The sequence below is a fragment of the Typopeltis vanoorti genome, chromosome 20 (assembly GCF_054136105.1).
Source record: "Typopeltis vanoorti isolate ZY-2024b chromosome 20, IOZ_Tvanoo_1.0, whole genome shotgun sequence".
In the NCBI taxonomy this organism is placed as follows: Eukaryota; Metazoa; Arthropoda; class Arachnida; order Uropygi; family Thelyphonidae; genus Typopeltis; species Typopeltis vanoorti.
In genome coordinates, this window is record NC_143568.1 from 48253816 (window position 1) to 48269825 (window position 16010).

The following is a 16010-nucleotide window of genomic DNA, read 5'->3' on the forward strand; positions in this document are numbered from 1 at the left end:
CGAGTTAGCTATTGTTCAGCACTGTGTGCTGATAGTTGGCTGAAAAGTTGAAGCCTGAAGTATGGAAAGATCATAAAAGAGATTTTTAAATATCACACAGGATTCAAGAGTATGTACGAGTGATAGAAGAATCTCCCACGATGGGTCAACTACATGATAATGATGATAACACCAACAACAACAATTGTAATAAAAAGAGATAAGAACTTTGTAGATCCCTTAAAACTGAGATACTTGGTTTGGAAATCCTTATTGTAGTGAAAGATAATTCGTAGAATTATCGCTCCTGAAGGATAAGTAACTTTCTCTTATTTTATTTGAGAATATTAAGTTAACTTATTGAAGTTTTCGTTTTAAACAGGTGTGGGATTGACTGAGCTAGTTAGTTTGTAAATAAAAATTTTTTTTTGTTTACATATGATATTGTCTTCATGGCACCAATGCGTAGAAGAACAATGGCAGCAAAGAGCATACTACTGAGCGATTTGAATTTGCAAGATTTTATTGAGTGCAGTGTGTGTGTGAAATGTATTCATTGACAAAATTAAAGGATATGTGGAAGGAAACTGAAACTGGAAAGAGAGTGTGTATCAGGTGTTTCAAAAGTGAGTGTTCTTAGGTGTCGAGAATGCAGCAAATATCAGTAGAGTGGACAGTACTGATAGTAAGATGGAAAATGGTGTTATTAATGTCAAACGTGCAGCCGTGGAAACAGAGGAGAATGAAACGGCCATTAATAAAGAAATTGCATGCATGAATGTTATTCTACGTAGGAGACAAAGTGTGAAATTGAAAAATTGCACAAGTGGCAAGAGATTAGCAGGGCTGAAAAGAGAAAAAAGCACACGGTCTGAAGGAATAATAAAGACCGATTGAATAAACAAGAAAAACAAATTAAGGAGAAAAGTATGTACAGACTCAATGATTAGGGGAGTACTACTTAATGAAAGTGTGACAAAATTATGTTTTCCAGGTACAAAAATTCACGACATTAGCCATGCCATCGAGATGCAAAAAGGTAAGTTGAAGGAAATGATTGTCTTGGTTGTTAAAAGAGGCAAAACTGAAGAGCGAGCAGATGGGGATTGCAAGTCTCTTACAACGCTATGATAGAGGTGAGCTGAGGAGGATGACGTTGATAGCCAATGAGTCTACACAAAGATGGTGCAGAAGGAATGATGTAGGATTTGTGAATCTGTGGTCTGTGTTTGATGGAAAGGATCTGTAAAATGCTGATGGACTGCATCTAAATGGTTTTGGTGTTAGGTATCTAGAGAGCTTTGTTCACCGAGCATGCTGAAGTGCAAAAAAAGCAGTGGAAGCAAGTGAGTTTGTGCAAAGAAATCTAGTCTCTCAAGCAAAAATATTAAATAGGGTAGTCATTTCAGAAAGTAAAGGTGGGTGAGGGCCTAAAGGGATGCTCAGTTTCTATATACTAATGCCAAAGTATCCGGAACATGAGGGAGGAGTTTCTGGCATTGGTTAGTGCAACCTCACCAAAGGTTATAGGCATTAGTGAGACTTTGCTAACAGCAGTCTTGTAGTTACAGGAATAAAATGTGAAGGGTTTAGTATTTTCAGGGAAGATAGAGAATACAGGATGGGGAGGGAGGGGTACTGCTGATGATAACAGATAAACTGCAACCAAAAATAAAAGAATAGGAGATAGGCGGGGTGGCTGCTCCTTGAAAGTCCAGTAAAACAAAATATGCAGTTAGTTGTTGCTATAGGCCAGGGAGTTCCAGATATGATCTGGAAGATGTGCATTGCCAAATTAGTACAATGAGTACAGGTCAAGTGATTATTATGGGGGACTTTAACTATGGAGATACAGACTGGAAGGAAAAAAGATTACATGATAGGAAGGAAATAGAATTTATACACCTACTAAGAGATAATTACTTAAGGCAGCATGTGATGGAAGGGACTAGGGTGGAAGAGTATAGAACCCTAATCATAGGATCAGAAGAGCTATCCATAACCAAGGGTGACAAAATTGTGTCCAATTGGTGAAAGTGAGCATGCGGTCTTAACTTGGAAGATTGTAAAATATAAGGGATATTCTGTCAAGAAGAGGTATATAAGGAACTGCAAGGCAGGTGATTATAATAAGCTTAGGAAGAAGACTAAATTTGTGCCATGGCATAAAACACTGCAGGATAAGGATTAGTAGTGCATGGGATATAGTTAAGGGTCATCTAGATGAAGCTACATTAAAACACATAACTAAGGTAAGGAGGGTTAATCAGATAGGAATTAGATGGATGAGTAATATCATTAAGCACGAGCTGCAGAAGAAGAAAATACTGTGGAGGGTATAAAGAGAAAGGTGACCAGCAAACTCATGAACAGTACAAGGCTCAGGCAAGAAAGGTGACTAACACGGCAAGGAAGGCAAAATCAGATTTTGAGAAGAATCTATACAAGCAGGTCAAAGAAAATCCCACAGAGTTCTTTTGTTGTATGTCAAGTAAGAGTAAGAATGATATGAAAATTAAACTTAATGAGTGATGATAGTCACAAGGACAGAAGCAGATAAAATAGTTGAGTTACTGAGTGACCACTTTCAGCTAGTTTTGTGAGAAAGTGCAATGGAACTTGTAATGCTTCTGATTAGGCTCTTCAATTTAAGTCTCAGCTCTGGTAGAGCTCCAGGGGAGCGAAAAAGAGGACAAAATAATAACCTTGCATAAGGGAGGTTTTAGACTGCAGTAACAAATTATAGCCCAATCAGTATCTCAGGCATGGTGGTAAAAATACTAGAAATATTGGAGAGAAATGGAATTCAAGAATGGGTAGATAAAAATGTGATACTACATGAGGATCATCATGGTTCTGTGAACAGTCAGTCATGCCTTAATAATTTGCTAACTTTTTACAATAGAGTAATATTTGAGTTGGATAAAGGAAATGACTACAAGATGATTTTGCGAAGACATTTGACAGAATACTGCATGGAACTCTTAAGCAAATTAAAACAAATGGGGGATGGACATGTGGATAAGAGGGTGGCTGCTGGACAGATCTCAAAAAGTAATAAATGGTATATGGAGAATCGACGCAAAAACAGGTGACGTGGTATGCTGCAAGATTCAGTGCTGGAACCATTGCTGTTTAATTTGTACATAAATGATACAGGAAATAATCTGAAAGGAATTATTCGGTTGTTTGCTGATGATGCGAAATTAGGTAGAGTAATAGTTAATCAAGTTGATGTGGAGAGCTTGCAGGACGATTTAAATAGGCAGTTAGTATGGGCAAAAGATAATGGGTGTCAATTTGATGTAGAGAAATGTAAAACTATGCAACTTGCTCACATTCTATAATAATGTTACCACTGAGTTAGACATGGTGAATGGATACACCATGATACTTTGGTATTTTGCTAAGGCTGCAACGATTGAGGTCTAAAGCGTTATTGTAACAAGAGCTGTTTGCTTATATTGTAATATCTTCTTTATTTTTTATAGCAGTGCGCTTTTGCTTTCGAAACCTTTCTTACTTATTCTATTGCGTACTAGGTTTATCCAACTTTTGTATTTACTAGTCGTATGCCTATAAACACTGGAAAATTTATTTGTTAAGACTGTGCCACCAGTATTTCTATATCGACATAAGACTCAGTAAAACGTCCGGTAGATCTCTGTCTCTCTCTTACTAGCATAAATTCCTTCAATAAAGTTTACATAAACAGTCGTGGTTCTGAAGTACTTAAACTACACTTTTAATGCCTTAGTTGTTTCCCGCTCACAGATCCGAAATTATTTAGGAACAGTGCACTGTAAATAAAAGATCAGGTGGCACTCTATTGACATATAATTAAAACACATTTATTTATATTAATAACAAAGTATATTAATTAAACAACAGGGCGGTTACTCTCTCTACCTATCCGTTAGACTTTTAGCATAAAGAAACAAACTTTCCCTTTCAATACTAAATAACTATTCAATATAATTACTCAATTACTTCTCTGCTTATTAAATCAAATTATTGAAACTCTAATTTACTCACAAAGAGGTTAGCTAACTATGCTAAGTTATTTCACAGATCTTATGCCAATTATTAACAAATCAGAGAACTCTCTTATAGACACTTCTTATTACTATTTCTTATCAGTCCATCTATAACGTATCTCCTAGATTACAAAAAGAATGTACAACAAAAGATGGAACAAACTTACAGAGGCTCTGTGTCGCACACTGATCCAAAGGTCCTGCACTAAAGTCCTTATGCTTTTCCTTTCATCTTGGGTCTTAGGCTTCCATCTGGAGAGTCTTGCTTCAAGGGGCGTTTCATTGGGATATTAGCAGGCTTTGAATTGCAATTTTTTGGTACTTGAAAAGCTCAGGCAAGAGGTCTCAGCATACGGGCTTGAAGATCGCTCTGTGGCTTTTGGCTTCGGTTAACCTCCGGCAGCAAAAAGACATCCGACCGACACTGTCTTGGGTGTTTACATCAGCTGTTTTCTTGTCGTTCCCATTCTTCTCCTCTGGCATGGACTTGTCATAATGTCCGGTCCTCTGGATCCTACTTCTGCCTCTAGCTGCTGATTTCTCTGCCTCTAACTGCCGACTCCGATAACTCTAAACTGCCGACCATGATGTTCAGCTCAGTCCCTTTTTATTTCACGTTCTTCGGGACCTTGCATGAAGGGTTGTAACCCATGAAGAATTCGGCATGACTCCTTATAACCGACCCGTTCTTTCTTTCTTCTCCTCAGTGCACTCCTTTAATCCTATCTTGTCGGACAGCGGAAACTTGTCTGAAACTTGCCGATCTCTTTGACACTAACCTTTGAAGGTGTTTATATGCAGAGCTCGCAAACAACTTTCTCACAGACTTAAATCGTAAACAACTTTCTTGTGCCCTTATACATAGCTATTATACAAAGTTCCAGTGGCAAAGCATTGCCTTTGTTTTTTTACATTCTAGAAATTTTTGTTAAAGCAGTAAGTACAGTTAATTTCCATAGGCTTATTTACATTAATATTTAGCATAAAAGTCAGTTCCAAGTACTACCTTTGCTATAGTTTGAGAGGATTCCAGGAGAATTAAAAACTCTGGTGAAACATTTAACTTAAAATCAGGCAACCACATGACTACCTCTCTGTCAGGCAACTTGGTTAAATCCTAATATGGAAATCTCCCTTTTAGAGAAATCACAGGAGAACTTATGTTTCTCTAGAAAGTCAGTTCCAAGTACTACTTTTGCCGTAGTTTGCGAGGATTCCGGCAGAATTAACAACTCTGGTGAAACATTTAACTTAAAATCAGGCAACCACATGTTTACCTTCACTTTCTCTGAGACATAAATGGTGGGATTTGTTATTCCCTTCAACATGACAGGTGTTCTTAGCTTAGTGATACTGTCGGATACTCGGGATCACAATTTCCTGAACAGAGATCCAGTAATCACTGAAACTTGGGAACGGGTGTCCAATAAAACTCTGCACTTTAGCCCTCTTATTTTTCCCTGTATTACTGTCATGGAATTTTCATGCTGATTCCTAAAGTTTCTTGGTCACTTCTTAGTCCTCCATGTGGGATGATGGCGAGTCATTACCACATTAGATTCCCGATGCATCCTTTTATTTGAGTCTCTTCTACTGCTATAGCAATTTCTGGCAATGTGCCCAAATTTATTGCATCTATAGCACTGAGGTACTTTCCTCCTGTTTTCCCTTTCAGTACATTCTTGTTCAGAGCCCAGCTGTTCCTTGGAGGTTTTTGCTTTGAACTCCTCTAACTGGTCCAGAATTGAGTCAAGTTTATCTATCAAGGGCTGCTGTAGTCTTTCTTCCTCTTTTTTGATATAAGAGTGTAGTTCTTCCATGTTAATGGACTCTGTGACAGTCAATCTGTTGTGGTCTATGTTATTTATTTCTGTGGTCTTATTTTCCTCCCTTCTGTTGGTCTTTACTTTTTTCTTTAGGATTCCCTAGATTTTTTCCTTTCTTAACCTCAGTTTTTGGATCTGACACTTCTGTAATGTTGTGTATCTGGCTGGCACTAGATGCAGGATGAAGATTGCCTAGCCTTTCTTCTTTTATGGCCTGATAGCATTCTTCTAAATTACTTATCTTCCTTTTATATACTGTCTCTTTATATTCTTCACTTACTCCTAACCTGAAATGGTTGAAGACTGCCCAATCAAGATGGCTCTTTTCCTCACTGGACACGCTCAAGCTATTAGCTAAGGTGAGCAGCCTATTGTAATAGATTATTTTTTCTCTTGTCTACATTTTTGCAGCCTCCACAAGTTTATTGCCGTAGTTTATTCCAATCCACTATTATTTGTTTTAATAACAAAGTCCCACGCTTCTAACTTTGGAAAACTGAGATATCAGGGTATCATTGAATTTATTGTATTCCAAAGTGTCTCTCAGTATGGGAGAGGAATACAAAAAATTCTTGGCCCTGCCAATCAGTTTATTCCTTAATATTATTAGAAGAAGCTAGAAGTCTGACCAGTTTCCAACGTTCCTTAGCTCCTCTACAAACTTGAAGGACAACACATCATCGTGGTCCTCTCCAGAGAATTGAGGGATGATGAGGTGAGGATTTATTGTTCTAAAGAACTCTCTATCCCCCATCATGTTAGTACTAGTGGCTCCCGAATCAACGTTGTTCACATTCATGATTCTTACATAATTTTCTTACACTATATATATAAGGTGTCCCTGAATTCATGGCCCAAATTTGAGGGAATGGTAGGGTGCACAGACGCCTGACTGTCTGTAGCAGCCAGTGATGTGCGCGACAAGCCCAGTGTTTACAAGCAGGTACACCCATCGTTACTCCGCCATTGTGCCACATGTATTAACGTTGGTGGGCGGACTTTGAGCATTTGTTGTAATGATCTCCAATGAATGTGACTCTGGAAACCTGTGTTGTCTGTCCTTCATTTCCGACTCCTCACTGCATTGGCAGCTGCATATTCTATGATGAATACTGCTGGTTTCGGTGAGTACTACCATCCCCTCCAGTTTGGGTCATGAATTCAGGGACACTCTGGATACACTTTCTATTTAGTTGCCTTATCTTTATTTACAAAACTGTTCCAATTCACTATTATTTATTTTAATAACTGTGGATTTTATCCTGCCGGCTACTGCAGTTTTGTAACGATTGAGGTCTAATGCCTTATTGTAACGAAAGCTGTTTGCCTATATTGGAATGTCTTCATTATTCTTTATAGTAGTGCACTTTTGCTTTTGTAACTTTTCTTACTTATTCTAATGCGTACTATGTTTATCTACCTTTTGTATTTACTAGTCATATGCCTATAAACACTAGAAAATTTATTTGTTAAGATTGCACCACCAGTATTTCTATATCGACATAAGACTTAGTAAAACGTCCGGTAGATCTCTCTCTCTCTTACTGGCATAAATTCCTTCAATAAAGTTTACATAAACAGTTGTGGTTCTGAAGTCCTTAAACTACACTTTTAATGCCTTAGTTGTTTCCAGCTCACAGATCCAAAATTATTTAGGAACAGTGCATTGTAAAATAAAAGATCAGGCGGCACTCTATTGACATATAATTAAAACACATTTATTTACATTAATAACAAAGTACATTAATTAAACGACAGGACGGTTACTCTCTCTACCTATCCGTTAGACTTTTAGCATAAAGAAACAAACTTTCCCTTTCAATACTAAATAACCATTCGATATAATTACTCGGTTACTTCTCTGCTTATTAAATCAAATTATTGAAACTCTAATTTACTCACAAAGAGGTTAGCTAACTATGCTAAGTTATTTCACAAATCTTATGCCAATTATTAACAAATCAGAGGACTCTCTTATAGACACTTCTTATTACTATTTCTTATCAGTCCATCTATAACGTATCTCCTAGATTACAAAAGAATGTACAACAAAAGATGGAACAAACTTACAGAGGCTCTGTGTCGCACACTCATCCAAAGGTCCTGCACTAAAGTCCCTACGCTTTTCCTTTCATCTCGGGCCTTAGGCTTCCATCTGGAGAGTTTTGCTTCATGGGGCGTTTCGTCGGGATATTGGCAGGCTTTGAACTGCAATTTTTCGGTACTTGAAAAGCTCAGGCAAGAGGTTTCAGCATACGGGCTTGAAGATCGCTCTGCAGCTTTTGGCTTCGGTTGACCTCCCGCAGCAAAAAAGACATCTGACTGACACTGTCTCGGGTATTTACATCAGCTGTTCTCTCGTCGTTCCCATTCTTCTCCTCTGGCGTGGGCTCGCCATAATGTCCAGTCCTCTGAATCCTACTCCTGGAACTTCTGCCTCTAGCTGCCGATTTCTCTGCCTCCAACTGCCGACTCCGATAATTCTAAACTGCTGACCATGATGTTCGGCTCAGTCCCTTTTGATTTCACGTTCTTTGGAACCTTACACGAAGTGTTGTAAACCCTGAAGAATTCGGCATGACTCCTTGATCTTCTTGTTAAGACCGACCCGTTCTTTTTTCTTCTCCTCCGTACACTCCTTTAATCCTATCTTGTCGTGCAGCAGAAACTTGTCTGAAACTTGCTGATCTCTGACACTAACCTTTGAAGTTGTTTATACGCAGAGCTCACAAACAACTTTCCTCATACACTTAAATCGTAAACAACTTTCTTGTGCTCTTATACATAGCTATTATACAAAGTTCCGGTGGCAAAGCATTGCCTTTGTTTTTTTTACATTCTAGAAATTTTTGTTAAAGCAATAAGTACAGTCAATTCCCATAGTTGTTTACATTAATATTTAGCATAAAATATATAGAGACATACGAGGTTAATTCTGTAACAATTTCACGAGACTTGACCTGTGTAAAAATCGATTTAAAGCTCTTTGGTATTTCCAATCTACATCGAGTTTTACAAGGCTTTTGCAATATACAACATGGAAGATTGTTGCATAAAATGGAGAATATGGGACTGGATTATAAACTATTATCATGGATAAGAGGATGACTGATTGACAGATATCAAAAAATTGTATATGGGGGATGTGAATCTGCAAGATTCAAGGCAACCAGTGGTGTAAAAATAATCATAATTTAAAATTATGAATATTTTTACAAATTGTTTATGTTAGTATATTATTAGTTTTGGTTTCATAACATATACATCGAGCACTTGTGATGTGCCCATTATTAATATTCTTGTCAAAAGGAAATGTAAAGCATTTGAGAAATTTATGTGCTTACTAGATTTTGATAGTTATGTTACTTTCAATCTTTTTAAACTACAATTTTATTGTAGTTTAAAAAGATTAAACTTTTTAAAATTTATTAAAATTTAAAATTTTAATTTATGAAAATTGCAAAATATTTTAAAATAACAGGTGTAATTAACTCTATATTCAAACCAAACCTAGTTCAAAAAACAAACCAGACTAAAAGTATACAATACATTAGCCCTACCAGTCTTATTGTATGGAAGTGAAATCTGGACAAAAAAAAACAAGAAGACAAAGATTAATAACAGCAGAAATAAAGTTTATGAGAAAAACTGCAAAGTATACTCTATTTGATCACAAAAGAAATGAAGAAATTATGAAAGCATTAAACCAAGAATCAGTAATAGAAAAAATTAAAAAATATAAACATAAATGGATGGAACACATGCAAAAAATGAAAATAGAAAGATTACCAAAACAAGCCTTAAAGTACCAGCCATTAGGAAAAAGAAAACCAGAACGTCCTCTTAAACGATGACTTCTAAGGCCAGAACAGGCTACGCTAGGCCTAAATCCTTGATATGCATGATGATGATGATTTATTAAAATTTAAGTGTTGTGTTTTGAAAAGACATTCTCTTTACACTAATGGAGACGTGTCAGTCATTATACCTAACTTGCTTGCCACTTTTAAGGAGTACACATGCTTACCAAGGAGTCTGATGGGTAATTGACAAGACAGAGTGTTCGGTATCGAAGTAAGATAAAAACAAGAGAGAGCTAATAGAAGTTTAAAAATGCAGACAAAGGAATTTTGTTCTTGGGAAGTTTTTAAACTTTACGGAACAGTTGAGAGAACATTAATACAAGATTCCAAAAAGGAATCATTGAACTGCGAGTCTTTAAACTGGAGGAGTTCAGACTGTCAACAAGTGCTTAGTTTATAAAAGAAGATATTGCAGTCGATGTTCTATTTGAATTCGAGGAAATGCTGATTGGAAAGTTTCATCTGCCTTAAGGACGCTGGATCTAATTGTTATTTCTACTGGAAAAGGTGATGGAATTAACTCAACTTAGATATGTTGTTTATGAAGAAGAAACTTTTTTCCCTCTGGTACAGTAAATTGTGCATCAAATACAACTGCAAGAGATAAGAAATATTTATTCTTCAGTGAGACAGGAGGAATAATATTGTGTACTATACAAGGGAGAAAAAAAGGATCCTATGGAAAAGAAGAAGAAAATTTTATATTTTTGGAAAAAGGCCCTAACAAAGAAACTGAGAAACTGCTATGAACATTTTGTTATTGTGAAAACAAAGTGTTTAGTCTGGTAGACGTATTAAGTATATGTTAAACAATCCAATAATAGAATGAGTTCTCAGAGAATGGGTGATTTTAATTATTTTGGATAAGAAAATCTCTAAAGTGTAGATTTATTTTAGAAGGCCTAGGATTCAGTATTTTGTAGTTATGTAATTTTATTTAAAGTGTCATATATTGTTTTAGTTTTATTAAATGAGTATATTTTTGTATTTGGTTTTGAGTCAGTGATTTTCCGGATTCTAAAAGAAACCGTTAAAAGTCATTGCACCATTGAATTGAACAGAATTGAACCCTTGTGTAATAATAAACACTCAAAGTATTAAAAAAAAATCTTTATAGAGACAATCTCCAATCTCATTACAAGTCCTTGGTCCATTGTTATTCAATCTATATATTAATTATATAGATTTGACATGGAAGGATTAGGAAGGATTTGACATGCGACGTACATCTATTTGCTGATGAAGCAAAGATAAATCAGGAGTGCTGCTGATATGCAGTACTTGCAGAATGATTTGAATAGGCTGAAATTGTGGGCATGTGAAAATGGCTATCATTTCAATGTTAATAAATGTAAAGCCACACTTTGGTATGATTAGAAATCTAATTTAATTGGTGGTGTGATTAGATATCTAAGCTAATAAGTATTATATTGGTGGAATTATGCTTGATGAAACTGATGAGGCTAGGGATATTATTAAAGTTTTAGTAGACAGGAAGTTGAAGTTCAAGGGTCATATAACAAAAATTGTAAATACAACTCAGAGAATAATAGCAATGCTGAAAAGAACCTTGACATGTAAAGATAAGGAAGTCATTTTGCCTCTTTACATGACATTGATAAGACCTCACTTGGACTACTGTGCACAGGTTTGGTCTCACGGTTTCCATGGTGATTCTAATACAGTGGAGTGCAAAGGAGAGTGTCAAAAATGATATCAGGATTATGGCATACTGATTATGAAGACAGACTGAGAATTTGTAGGCTGTGGACACTAGCAAACAGGAGAAAGAGGGACATAATTGAGACTTACAAACCTCTGAAAGGATTATATATATATAGACAATAGAATTTTTCATTTTATAAAGGGTGGGAAAAGGACGTGAGAGAATCCATGGAAGTTGAGAATGAATGCTGTCAAGAAGGGAATTGGGCTAGATTTTTCTCTCATAGAGTAGTTTGTGACTGGAATGGATTGCCGTTGGATGTTGTGTTTTTATGCTGTTATTATGACTCTTAACTGTATGCTACCAAATCTCTAATTAAATCAATAAAACTCATGAAAAGAGGTTTATTGTATTCTAATGATTTCTCTATTATTGCCTTTAATATAAATATTTCATGTATTGTTGATCTATTTTTGCAAAAATCTTGATGCCCATCAGCTAATTCAATCATATTAATCAACTATCAATCATATTAATCAACTATCAATCAATTAATTTCTAATTATTAATGTTTATAATTTTAATGTTGTGCAAAGCAGATTTATTCCTCTTTAGCTCTCTGGATTTGTTGTGTCTCTTTCTTGAAGATTGGTACTGTTTGGCTCTTTTGCTAGTCATATGGTATTCCCCCCCTCTTTAATTACTGTATTTAGAATATCAGCTAACACTTTTGCTGTTTCCCATCCATATTTTAGTAGTTACTCTATATCTTATCCATTTTAGCTAATTTCTATACACACACACACACACACACACACACAGGAATACCTTGTATAGAGCGGTTTTGAACAACGCGGGTTTTGGTCTAATGCGGTTTTTATTATTACACTAACATTGTCAACACTGACCGGCGACTCCTGGGCGGCGCAAGTGACAGTCGAGAGCCGTTTATGCAGTAGTTATTCAATTGGCTCTCACGTAGACATGTTCTTTCCCCGCGGCATTTTATTATTTACGTTAATATTAGTATTTAATAATTTTTTATTACAGTATTTAAGTATGAGTGAAAAGAGACAAAACAAAGAAGACACTGTTGGAGTAATAAAAAAACGCAAGTGCTTGGCATCAGATGCTGGTTAAATGAAGATTGCAATCCAGAAATGGAAATAAAAGTTAGAATTGAAATGGCAAGAAAAAATTTTCTCTTGATGAAATCAACACTGTGTAACCGCAGTTTAAACTTAGAGCTTAGAGTATGCATGGTTAAATGCTATGTATGGTCTGTACTGCTGTAGAGTGCAGAAACTTGGACCTTAAAAACAACATCAATAAAAAGACTTGAAGCCTTTGAGATGTGGCTATACAGACGAATGTTAAAAATACCATGGACAGCAAAAACGTCCAATCAGGAAGTACTGGAACAAATGGGGAAATCATGTGAACTTTTAGATACCATAAAAAAAAGGAAAACTGCATATCTTGGTCACCTACTTCGTAATGAAAAATATAAGATACTTCAACTGATTATAAAAGGGAAGATAAATGGAAAAAGAGGACAAGGAAGACAAAGAAAATCTTGGCTGGCAGATATCAGACAGTGGACTGGTATGAACTCTGAGAGACTGCTCAGAGTAGCTGAGAATCGCTCAAAATTTGCCAAGGTGGTCGCCGACCTCCAATAGGAGATGGCACTCAAAGAAGAAGAAGGTTGACATTAGAGAAGAAACTTGAAATTATAAAATGTCACAAGAATAGCGCTTCATTTGCTAAAATAGCACGTGAGAATTCAATGAATGAGTCATCTGTACAAACAATTATTCAGAGCAAAGAAAAGATTAAACAACATGGAATGAGCACCGCTTCTTATATGTCAAAAGTGATCACGAGAAATCGATCTTCTACAATGAAAAATATGGAACGCCTTCTAATGATCTGGATTGAAGATTGTAATCAGAAAAAGATTCCTTTGAGTCAAATGATAATCCAGGCAAAAGCAACAAGTCTATATGACAAAATAAAAGAAAATGAAAATGAATGCGGTACAACCAGTGAAACTTTTATAGCAAGTTGCAGGTGGTTCTACAATTTCAAAAAGCTTATGGGACTCCATAACGTAAGAATCCAAGGTGAAAGTGCAAGTGCTGACACTAAAACTGCAGAATTATTTCCCAATGAATTGAAGGAGCTTATTGAGAAGGAAGGCTACACAGATGATCAAATTTTTAACGCTGACAAGACTGGCTTGTTCTGGAAAAGAATGCCATCGCACACATTTCTAGCAGAGAAGGAAAAAACACAAGCTGGGTATAAAGTGTCAAAAGACCGATTGACACTTTTACTAAGAGGTAATGGATCAGGTGATTTAAAATTGAAGCCACTGTTAGTGTACAGAGCGGAAAACCCAAGAGCTCTTAAGGACTTTACAAAGAACAATTTACCTGTTCATTGGCATTTGAATAAAAAAAGCGTGGGTGACTCGTTCAATTTTCGAAGACTGGTTTAAAACTTGTTTTTGCCCTGAAGTTAAAAGCTATTGTAAAAAGAATGATATTCCTTTCAAAATTTTGCTTTTATTAGACAATGCACCAGGCCTTCCAACTCTACTGACTGACTTAGATGAAAATGTCAAGATTCATTTTTTCCCTCCAAACACATCAATTCTGCAGCCGATGGATCAAGGTGTCATCAAGGCTTACTATTTAAGATGAACTTTTGCTCAAGCTATTAAAGCTGCTGCAGCAGAAGAAGATTCTTGGACTTTGAGTGATTTTTGGAAGAAATTTAACATAAAAGATGCCATTCAAAATATTTATGAATCTTGGCAAGAGGCATGATTCAAAGCAACACGACAGCCGTATGGCATAATATCTTGCCGCATTGTTCAAAGGACTTTGTTGCCTTTGCAACACAGAAAGAAGAAATCTCAACAGAAATTGTGCAGATGGGCAAAGATCTTGGTATTACAAGTTTAGATTGTAACAATGTGAATGAATGTATTGATTCTCATTCAAATGATCTAGATGATGAAACCCTTTCGGATTTGGAACAACAACGAGCCTACGAAGCATAAGAAGACGAAGATGACCCCACTGATGTCATGGTTGAAGAATTTTCCTTTGCTGACCTTTCAACTTTTGTGAGAAAAATCGACAAAGCTTCCAACTATCTCATAAATGCCGACCCGAATTTGGAAAGAAGCATCAAAGTGAGACAAAGTCTCAACAATGCCATCGAATGCTACAGAGATCTAGTACTTGAAGAGACAAAGAAGACAAGGATGGTTCAAAGAACACTAAAAGACTACTTTAGTAAAAAGTAAATTACTGTATGCTAAAATTGAAGCAATATTTGTTTTGTTTTCTACAACTTTTATATCAGTTTAATATTTAGTTAATAAAAATAATTGTTTTTTTTATTTTTAGCCATTTTTATTATCCTAAATTTTTGTAATAAACAAATTAAATTGAAAACCTTTATAAAAAGACCTCGAACAATGCGGTTTTGCACAGCGCAGACGCTTCTTGGAACCAATTAACCACGCTATACAAGGTATTCCTGTATATTACATTAAAAATACCAAGCAATTTTATAAACTTGGTTTCAATCCTTTTTTCCCAAGTAAGCAAACAAGCAGGTAAATCAAGTTTGCACCTGAAGTATTTTCAGGTCTGAGGCAACTCGTGGTAAAGGTGGAGTAAGCTCTGATCATTTTCCTTAGTATCTCCCATAATGCAAAGCACATCTCCTTGTGGAGATGTATGATGCTATGCATTAAGGGAAGGGTCACTACCCAGACCGGTTTCGACCTTTATTGAGGTCTCGTCAGTGGGAGCCAGACCCTGAGATGTCAAGGTTGAAGTAATGCAGAACTTATAAATTTTACCTATGCATCTTGATAAGTTGTCACAAGGTGCTTTGACCTTATTAAATAAAAATCTCAGGATGAGAGAAAGATGTAGAAAGTTTTTTACCTTGGGTATACTATATGTTAAAGATACCAAGCAATTTTATAAACTTGGTTTTAATCCTTTTTCCCAAGTAAGCAGTAAGCAAATTTTCAGGTCTGAGGCAACTCGTGGTAAAGGTGGAGCAAGCTCTGATCACTTTCCTTAGTATCTCCCATAATGCATATATATAACTGCTCAAAACAATTAGGGGATATTTTAGTTACCGTTGGATAATTATAAATTTTTGCAAATAATTATAACTATTGGGTACTTTATACATGAATAAATATTTCCTACTTATGGATAGGATGTAATTGATGAGATATTGTTTAAATAATCGATATTTATCACAAATTTAACAAATTATACATTTTAGTGTGAAATAATTTTAACAAGAATAACAACAAGAATAGCCAAAGACGCTTTTGTTAATTTTTAATAGGGCATATGGTCTCCATTAACAGCCAAAACAGCAGTATATTTGATTGCATGGACCAGATAAGATGTCAAACAGTTCTTGTGGGATATTTCTCCACTCTTCTGTGAGGGCATTTTGAGCTCTTGAAGCAATCGTGTTGGCACCAGTCGAGCAGAAAGCATCCCAGGCATGTTCAATTGGATTACAATCCAGCGAACAGGCAGGCCAGTCCATTCGTTCAATACTTTTTTCCTCAAACCACTCTTGTACCAAA

General features: G+C 36.0%; 1 protein-coding gene across 6 annotated transcripts in view; it reads right to left on the reverse strand.

Moving 5' to 3' along the window:
- The window catches only part of LOC150095415 (uncharacterized), a 172227-nt gene that overhangs the window by 98982 nt on the left and 57235 nt on the right, over positions 1-16010 (reverse strand). The window lies entirely within an intron of this gene.